Raw genomic sequence first — 9,946 nt, forward strand, 5'->3', positions numbered from 1 at the left:
ACAATATATTGACTTCTAAAGCTACCTTTTTAATGTCTATTCAGTGCTTTCTTCTGCCGCAATGATGCAGTGTTGTTATGTTAACAAAAAGTATTAAAACTAGTTTTTGTTAACTGAAATGAAGCCAAAATAAAATAAAATACAGGCTATTAGATGAGAAACTTAAACATAAATGAATTTAAATAAATCAAAAGGTGAAAATTACTAAAACTAAAACTAAAATCAAAATAAATTAATGCGAAATACAAATATTAAAACCTAATATAAATAAAAAACGAACATAACAAAATGACAAAAAAACAAAAACAAATACAAATATAAAGCTATCTCAAAAATATTAATAAATGTTACAATAAAATAAGTGATACTAAAATAGCACTGCAGTGATTTAATGTGATTTGAATTATCATCATTTAGGAGTTTTTCAGTAGATGATGTAATTGTTTTACAAATTTGCACAACATATTTTCTCTTACTATTAAGAAATACAATATTATTGTAGAAGGTTTCTCAGGTTTCAGCATTTCCTCAGAAGAATGTGCGTGTGTGTGTGTGTGTTTGTGTGTGTGTGTTTGTCTCACCAACAGACTACACACCCTTGTCATGTTCCTGTCACATCTGGAGCTGAGAAGAAAGATGAGCCCTCACGCAGAATGACACAATGTCTCAATGTGACTGATAGAAAGGTAGAATGCGTCTGCAGCACTGAAGAAATCAATCCTTCCCCTCGTCTCCCTTCTCCATCTCTTCTCTCTCAAACCTCCCCACCATGATTATATCAAATCTGTTTTATCTGCTCTTTTTATCATTTTTAACTGCAATTAAGGCAAAGTTCATCTCATTGTCAAAAACTCTCCTTTTGTTCTGTGAAGAGGTGAGCCTGGGTCTATTGCAAATCTGTGTGTGTTTGTGAAACATGGACAGACGTGCGCAGGCCTCCAGAGGGATTCTTTGTGAAAATGTTGTTGTGTATTTATTTTTTTATGTGTTATGACACTGTTTGGACTGTGCGACTGATTTCCATCCCCCATGAGGCTTTGGGCTTTATCTGGCTGGATTCGAGGGCTGTAAATAAGTGGTAATGGAAGTGAATGGGAGGGATTTGGGGAGCGCTCTCTGTCATCACTTTAGAAGGTTGTGACCTCTGAGCGCAGTGACACTGAGCTGCTAAATTATTCAGCCGTCGTTTCGCGCGGGGCCTCGGGAGGAGTCGAGGCTGTGATTGCTGGGAGCTGACTGACTGACATTTGCACATGAAAATCGGCTTGGTTTTCCCCTTCGAAAACTGGTGCTGCTTAAGAAAAACAGCACAAGGCCTCTGCGGGGAGACGCAGGGCAGGGTACTGTAATGACAGCACCCCCATTCAACTAACGCACTGTGCGAGGCCTGCCAATGAGAACGGCCTTGTGAGATTAACACCAAAATCATTTAAAGGCATCTTTCCTGTGGATCTGACACTGCTTAGGACGAACAGCTATTAAACATGCAAATAACAGCTTTTAATAATGATTATTCTGGTAAAACATCTTCGTCTACAAATGCTGGTCCTGTTCAAGAAGTGCTACAATATCTGGCAAAAGATATCTGTCCTCAATGGCAATTGCATAGGCTACAGTTAGCATTTGTATCGTGTTAGCATTTGTATCGTGATGTATCGTTTCTAACATATTTGCATCGGTAAAAACTGGTTGATTTATATTTAATTATAAGCAGATGCGCTATTATTTTATAATTTAGAAAGTGACCAATAATTTGAATAATATTTTATATGTAGATTGATTTCTTCTCTCTAAACTGTTTCTCAGGCACGTTCTCTCATTACACTTCGAAGACTGAGGCCTTAGAAGCCAGAAAGCACTTAAGTTAATTCATGATTTGCTGTCTGTCTGAGTCAAAGATATAAAAGCGAACTATCTGTACAATTTTGTACTGCATAACATCATATTTTTCCCATTGCATCATATTGCATTGAGCTGAATGGAATCGAAATGGCAAAACATAGAGTTAATTGTTTTGCACGATATCGCTAGCTGCTTCATACACTCTAAAAACTGCTGGGTTGAAAACAACCCAATTTGGGTTATTTTGACAACCCAGCGCTGGGTCAAAAAGGGACGAACCCAGCGCTGGGTTATTTTAACCCAACCAGTTGGGTCATCATATATAACCCAGCCTGCTGGGTTGCCTTTTTTATGGTTTAAAATGACTATATTGCAGGGTTTCAAAAACCAGAGCGGGTGTTTTTTATCACTGTATTTCAGAAGGAAAACTACTGTATTTATAAAATGTTCGATATCATTTCGCATGTGCTTGATAAGGCAGCGTTTGTGAGCTCAGTACCGCTCTGCAGCCGTTACCGGAGAAACCTACCTCTCCCGCTCTTAGCGCCTCCTGCTGGCAGAAAATAAACTCGCAGAGTGCAGCCATGTGGGGAAACAATGCATTTCTACGTTAAAATTAACCCAAATTGAGCTAGGCATTAAACCTACAAATGTTGTTCATTTTAAATATCACTTTTACACACAAATAATAATTATCAAAGGAAAATATTTATTAAAAACAAGAGAAAAGTCAAAAAGTAACATGTTAGAAGAAATGCAGAAAAGGATGTCATTAACAGCTACAGAGTTCATAAACAAAGCATTGAACATTTGATAAATATAACTCAGGATCAAATTGGACTTTGTTCAATTGTATATATTGTATAAAAATATACGAAAACACATACAATAAATTTACAATTAGTTAGGTTCTTTCAAACTATTCTGGCATGACAGTACACAAATAAATCACAACATTAACTTTGATATTATAACATTTAACAGACGCATGTGTGTGTGTGTGTGTGTGAAAGAATGTGAGCAGGTGTATGAATGACCGAGTGTAAACTCTTCTACTAAACACACAGAAAAAGCATTTAACTTTTTTTTTTTTTTAACAAATTATACACTTACAGTTTGTTTCATAGTCCATGAATACAGATCATGCATCACGGTCAATTTTCATGATCTCTTTAGCATAACTGATGTAATCATGAAGAAACCCCATCAGCACAGCATGTGACATCTTCTACATCATCCAGGGCAGCGTCCTCCTTTAAAACCACCGCTGTTTAGGGGAAAGAAGATTCTCCTCTCTGACCAGGATTCATCCCAGTCACCGCCTGTTCTTCATCAGTGGCCTAAGAGAAACACATTTGAAAAAATTAAACATTTAATTAAACTATCGATTTTCAGGTAGAGGTGTATTCACATCCGTAAGGATAGGTAAATAATCGGTTTTAAAGTTTCAACACTTTGTGCGGTTGTTTAATGTCTCAGTCCACCACAGCTCTCATGAAGTCTGTAATGGCAGCACTAGTGTGAGGACATGCGATATTGTTTGAATAAATATTGCTTTCAGAAAGCTTCTTTACTGAAACATTAAAACAGACATGACATTCACATACCTCACAATATTCATGTACATGGAGGGCTGCTCTTCAAACCGTTAGTTCACCAAATAATTAAAATGTTCATAATTTACTCTCCCCATGTTTTTCAAGACTCATACAAACTCTGCTCATTTTTTGGAAAACATATGAATACATTTAATATTCTCTTTTTGTGTCCTCCATTGCTGGTCTGGGAGTATTTTATTTTGAACATACATGTTTGCTATCATATAATTTAAGATGTATTCATATATAAATATCAGAATTTACTTCTACAATAACTCTATATTTATGAAGCTTGAAAATACTGATTATCTAAACTATAAATGGATTGACAAATATTATGAGAAAACTAAAAATATATTAATTTATGTTGTAAAGACAGACAAAAGTCTTATAGGTTTGGAATGACTTGAGGGCAAGTAAATGATTTTTTGTGTGAACTTTACCTCTAAGAGCGAAGACCAAGAATAATGACTCTCCAAATCAGACAACTCCAAAGTTGGTTTGATTTCTGCAATAAAAAACACAGACATCAATGGTCTTAATGAAATGAGCACGTAATCACACTGTTGTTGCATCAAAATGTGAAGTAAACTGGCAGGAGACAACAGAAAAATGTATTTTCTAAAAATAACTTACATAAAATCTCAAAGGAATGATGCTCTCCCATGTCTCTTGCTTTTAATATCTACAAAAACAAAAAACAAACATTATTTTACTCTTAGTAAAACACAACAACAACTGATAACATGAAATTATGAAGTTTACTTGCCTTAAACGATCTTTCCCTCTCTTCAGAAGAAGCTGAGAAAACCACCTCCTCACACAAGCACTTGTGTGTCCTTAACTCCAGTTAGTTTGAGTTCTGCAAAGAGGGACATCAATGGTTTCAATAAAATATTATCATATACATACATACATACATACATACATATATACACACACACACAGACAGAAATGTGAAGTTAACAGGCAGGACACAACAGAAACATTAATTTTCTAAAAAAAAAAAAAAAAAAGTAATAACTTAACTTACATCAGTCTCAAAAGAATGAAGTTATCTTGATGCTCATTTCAACATCTAAAAAAAAAAAAAAAACATTTTAGTCTTAGTAAAAATAAAGATAGCTTGATGTTATTCTGAAGTTTACTCTCCTTAAACCGTCTGTCCCTCTCTTCAGAAGAACACCTCCTCCTCATCCTCACACAGGTCTGTGACTCCTCACACAAACAGCTTCTGTGTCTTTAACGCTCAGCGCGAGGACAATGAAGACAGGAGCTCGACAAGAAATATTACATGTAAAACATACTTTTAACAGTAACCACTTCAACAGCCTCAAAATAATTATGCTAGTCTTTACTACACAATGCCGTTACCTTTAGGAGACAAACACACATTCAGTTTAACCGCGAAAAAAAAGACATTCACATTAGCGTAACCGTGACCATAACCGTCTGTTAACGCCTCAAAAAGTACAGATAATGTAAAATCTTATGTAAATATGACAAAATACATTCACGGACGTTATATTAAAAGTACATCCTCCGTTCAGTAACGTTACATGAGGCAGTTAAGACCTCCGTGTCTGAGGCGAAAACCGCGTCCGTTTTTCTTTTTTTGTATATATATATATAACGTTAAGCTCCTTTGTTTCCGCCTTTCATAAAACCTTCCGCCTTTCATACAACCGGGTAAACAATAAAAGATAACTTTACATTTTGAATATTTACTTACCATAGTCTTTCACTCGCTTCTCGCTTCTATCCAAGGGGCAAGGAACTCGACCGGAAGTTGAAGTCGGGTGGGGGCTGCCATCTTGTAGCAGAACTTCACTTGCGTTAACATTCCCATTGACTCCCATTCATTTTGGCGTCACTTTGACAGCGAATAACTTTACATCTGAGGCGTTTAAAGACTCTGTTTGTCCATTATTTATTTCTAAAGATACACGACAATGTATAAAGGGCTCCATTACCTTCTATGTTACATTATGGCCCCGTATAAACAGTTTTTGTAAAAAATAGGCTAACGATTGCGTCATAACCACTCGGCTCTCTGTCGCATTACCGTACAGACAGGAGGAGAAGCTCGCAGGCAATTAACTTAATATGGCGTAGTGGCGTTACATTTTAAAATACTATACAAAATAATTAATCAGTATACTTACTCCTGCTCACTCACGACAAAGAACTCCCCGCTCAAACTCGCCGTCTCTGCAAGATTAACGATGGCAGTTTGCACGCACAGCTACTAGAAGATTTACATCTGGCAGACAGGTTGCTGACGTCGTCAAGCTTCGTTTGAGTCTGCGCGTCAGAAACGGAAGTGCTAAAAAACGCTAAAACTGGGCTTCATTTGTCTCAATTGAGTTCCAATGGGGTCGCTGTGTCCATTTCTTTTACTGTCTATGCTTCTATCACGCTGAGAAAATGGCGGCTGCTCGCACTGGAGACGTACGAGCTTGACGTGACGTGCGTGCTCTCCTTCACGTCCGCGTCCTCAACCCAGCCTCGCTGGGTTAAAAAAGAGAGTTATTTTCAACCCAAACTTGGGTTAAAACATCCCAAAGTCCTATCCAACGGCCTCAACCCAGCATTTGGGTTGAAAAAACAACCCAGCGTTTTTTAGAGTGTATATATGTTAAATGTATATATGATCATCATATCATTGGCTATGCATAGAGATGCATATCACATTGGACTCAGTTATGGAAATGCACATCCCTAATTGGTTGATTTTGGTTATAGGCTGTACTGTCTTTAATAAGTTAAGTAATGAATTATAAATATTTTACCAATATAATACTGACAACAGAAAGTGTTCAAGTGCTCTACTGTTGCTATGGTTACCTCCTTAATCACAATTACTATTTGCAAAGGTCAATTTGGCAGGAGGTGAAAATTATTATTTTTTATTATCATTTGAAATGTTCCTTATGTAAAATAGCATCAAACTGGACTCATACTTCATAACATCCCCTCAACAATTTGTTTTGCTGGGGTTAAAGCTTTGATTTGAGAGGTTAGAACCCCCTTAAATGCTCCAATAATTTGTAACTGTTTTCTGTCAGGCTTTTGTGTTGTAGATAGAGCTGATATTTTACTCTTTCCTCAGGCTTGGGTTTATGCAGCCTGACAGATATTTGCCCATGTATATATGGATTGATTACCTTTGAGACAAGTCTTCGAATTCAGAGTGTCAGGGTAATGAGACCAAGTCCAATTAGTTAATCCTCTGAGCCAATAAAACCGATCGGCAGTTTGTACAGGGTGAAATGTAAGTAAGATGCTGTTATTTGTGTTCAAGCTGCTGTATACTGTAGTTGAGAGATGGCTCTTGTGCTATATATCCATTTAAGATAAAGAAATAGCCTTTTAAAGCTACAAGAAAGTTTGTATATATTCATCATGGCCTTTAGATCAATCTCAGATTCGAATGATGACTTTTGCAAATAAATAACAAGCAGCAATAACATTTGAGCGAAACACTTTGGATTAGTCTCTGAGTCCTCTAAGAAGATGAATGTGGACTTAACGAGAGAGCAAGTCATGCCACTGCAGACTTTCAGCATGCTTGACCATGTCTCTCTGTTTGAGAGAGGAAAAGCAAGGGATAAGTGGACAGAGAGAGGACGGTACAAAATGGAAGGAGAAAGAGAGAGAGAGAAGGGGGTAAGAAAGACACAAAATGGGTGGAGCGCAAGGCAGATGACAAATTGTGATTAATAAATGTGGTCCAGGACGGCAGTGTGGAACGATGCTTATTAATGGAGAGAATTAGAGTGGCTGTGCAACTCAATCTACACACTGTCACTCTGCATCAGGCACCATGATCAGAGTCTAATGGAACAACACAACAGAAACACACACACACACACACACACACACACACACACAGACTCACCTACCTATAACATTTCGCCTTCTCTATCGAAAACACATACACTGCAAAAGTTATTTTTCTCATTTCACAGTGAAATATCTAAACACAAAGACTAGATTTTACAAGTTTTGAAGCAAAACTGCATTTTATCTAATTATCATAACATCTTTAGAAATGTTTTTATTTAGATCATTTTAATTTCAATTATAAGCAAAATTGTATTACATATCAGAATGATTTAGAGAATATATCTTGAATATTATTTTATTTATTTATTTTATATTGAGACATTGAGATTGATATCGAGATTTTAAGTTTACATTAGAAGCACAGCTGCAAAATACATTCAGAATTCCTTTTTTAGTTCACTAATATATCTTGAATATTTGATCCTTTAATTCTTTAGAAATGTTACATTGATAGTTTCAATAATTATTATTTTTGTACTTATATAAAATAAGGCAATGATACGTTCTTTCTTTTTTTGCAGTACATATATGGACATATATACTGACACTCTCACTGACCTTTAACCCCTTCTCTCTCTTTCTTACTTACAGATATTTACCTGACATTTATTTGTCTCCCCCTCGCCGCACATTTGCATACAAAAAGCAAACTCTCCATGACATGAACCATGCATCTGGTAATAACATCCTTTCATGCCCATTCACTGTACTGTATGAATGCCAAAGTGAATCAATTTCCTTGTTCCTGAAACAAGGTGAAAGTCCGGAAGGCATTTGTTTCAGCACCTTGCAATGTTTTATTAATCTTTTTCCAACACCATAACCCTCAAAGGCACTGATAGGCTGTTAGATTTTAGATCCATTCTTTTCCTCCGGGGCAAAGGTCAGGTCACCTCTCCTTTGACCATTTGGGAGACTTTATCAATATTTCCTGTTTAACTGAGTGTTAATTCATGTCCTAATTTCCTTTTTACTGCCCAGTGGTAATCTCGTTATCCAAAATGTAACTTATAAATAAAGGCGTATAAATCATTCTCCACACTTACTCAGTGTCAGTGTCACGTGTGTGGATCTATGCACAGAATACATGTTTCAGTAAGTTTCACAGAGACTCTTGTGGGATCTTGTGTCTGCTAATGATTAGTGAGTATGTATGTGTTCATAGAACACTTGTGGTTTTCTTGTAATTAACCATCAATTCAGTGTTTAAAAACAGACAATGAAGTTATTTATTTTAAAAAGTATATACCAACAGAATGCACTTACTAGGTCTGTATATAATATGGATACTGTGCACACAAAGCAAATTTTATGCATGCATGGAATATTTACTAAATTTTCCAAACTGTACATAGTGTACATACACTTACATTATGTATCCCACAATGCAATGTGCTCCATCTTCCATTTGACCAGAGATGTTTTTAAAGCAATTTTGGCTTTACACCTCACAAATGTAAACTTATATTTCACAATGACTTATATTTATCATTGCATAATGCACTACATGGTTAACCTGTGACATGAATTTCTTGCAGACTGAAAATAAAGTGAGACCTTGAAGGTGAACATCCACTGGATCAAGCTGTCTATCTATAGTGCCATACCACCCTGGTTGAGCCGACACACACAATATTTCCACAGCACTGTATGGTTAGAATAGAACTATGTTTTGTTCCAAGAAAACCAGACGCTGCTTCTCCAGTACCATTCAATACAGCTCTCAAACGTTGTACATCAAGCAACAGTCAAAAACAGTCAAACAGAGATCTACAGACGCGTGATGTGAAACAACTATCAACAGTTTCTTGAGTCATCATCATGGCAGGAAAAAGTACATCACCTAAAGGCTAAAAATGAGTCAGATGCAACATTTCTCAAGACTAGCTTAGTGCATGACAAAAAAAAGAATTAAAAAAAAAGACTAAAGATGGTAGTTGATTTTAATGAAGATTTTTTACCAAAATAGTAGCTGTTGGGTAAACTGTGCCATATGCTTTGAGAAAAGACTGTGCCTATCTAAGCAGCTTAAAAGCTTCTCCACTGAAAACAGTATTGACACAACTTACCCCGCTCTCCCTTACATGACAAGAGAAAGAGAAAAGGGAGACAGAATGGTGAAACGAGACCTGAAAAAAGAAGAGTGAATAAAAGACAGCTCAGAGACATGTGCATTTTTTAATATTAATCATCTCAGTAATATTTTAACAGCCACTAAAAATCCAATTCTCACTATATTGCCTATGTTTCCTGGCAATGATTATACACCCGTTGCAGTTAAACTCGCACAATGTGTGTGTGTGTGTGTGTGTGTGTGTGTATTTCTAATGGAAGAGACTGACTGACACACAAGGTGGGAGAGACATAGTGTTTAACTCAACACTGTTACACACATATACTTCTTACTTGAGGAGCATCTTCAGCTTTCTCTCCAGACTTCTTTTCTCTGTCCACTTCTTTCGTTCTTCTCTCTTCTGGCACTGGTCATATTGCAGAAAAAGGTGCAGAAAGGGGTGGCCGACGGAGAAAAAAAAAGCTGTCAATATGTATTCCCCCACACTACTACATTGACCATTAAACTTTAAAAATGCAGATGTGTGATTAAGTCTGACAGGGGGGCACTGACAGTTACACTGCATTCTCAATGGATCTGCTAG

At 36.5% G+C, this 9,946-nt stretch overlaps 1 long non-coding RNA gene across 1 annotated transcript; it reads right to left on the reverse strand.

The window, feature by feature from the left end:
* Positions 1–2,638: 2,638 nt before the first annotated feature.
* LOC128011240 (uncharacterized) lies at positions 2,639–4,127 on the reverse strand. Its single transcript, XR_008182511.1, has 3 exons — positions 4,077–4,127; positions 3,884–3,948; positions 2,639–3,182 (listed from the first exon to the last, which is right to left on the reverse strand). It is a non-coding gene; the product is annotated as an uncharacterized LOC128011240 (long non-coding RNA).
* Positions 4,128–9,946: the final 5,819 nt, after the last annotated feature.

The sequence above is a fragment of the Carassius gibelio genome, chromosome B23, assembly GCF_023724105.1.
Source record: "Carassius gibelio isolate Cgi1373 ecotype wild population from Czech Republic chromosome B23, carGib1.2-hapl.c, whole genome shotgun sequence".
Classification (NCBI taxonomy): domain Eukaryota; kingdom Metazoa; phylum Chordata; class Actinopteri; order Cypriniformes; family Cyprinidae; genus Carassius; species Carassius gibelio.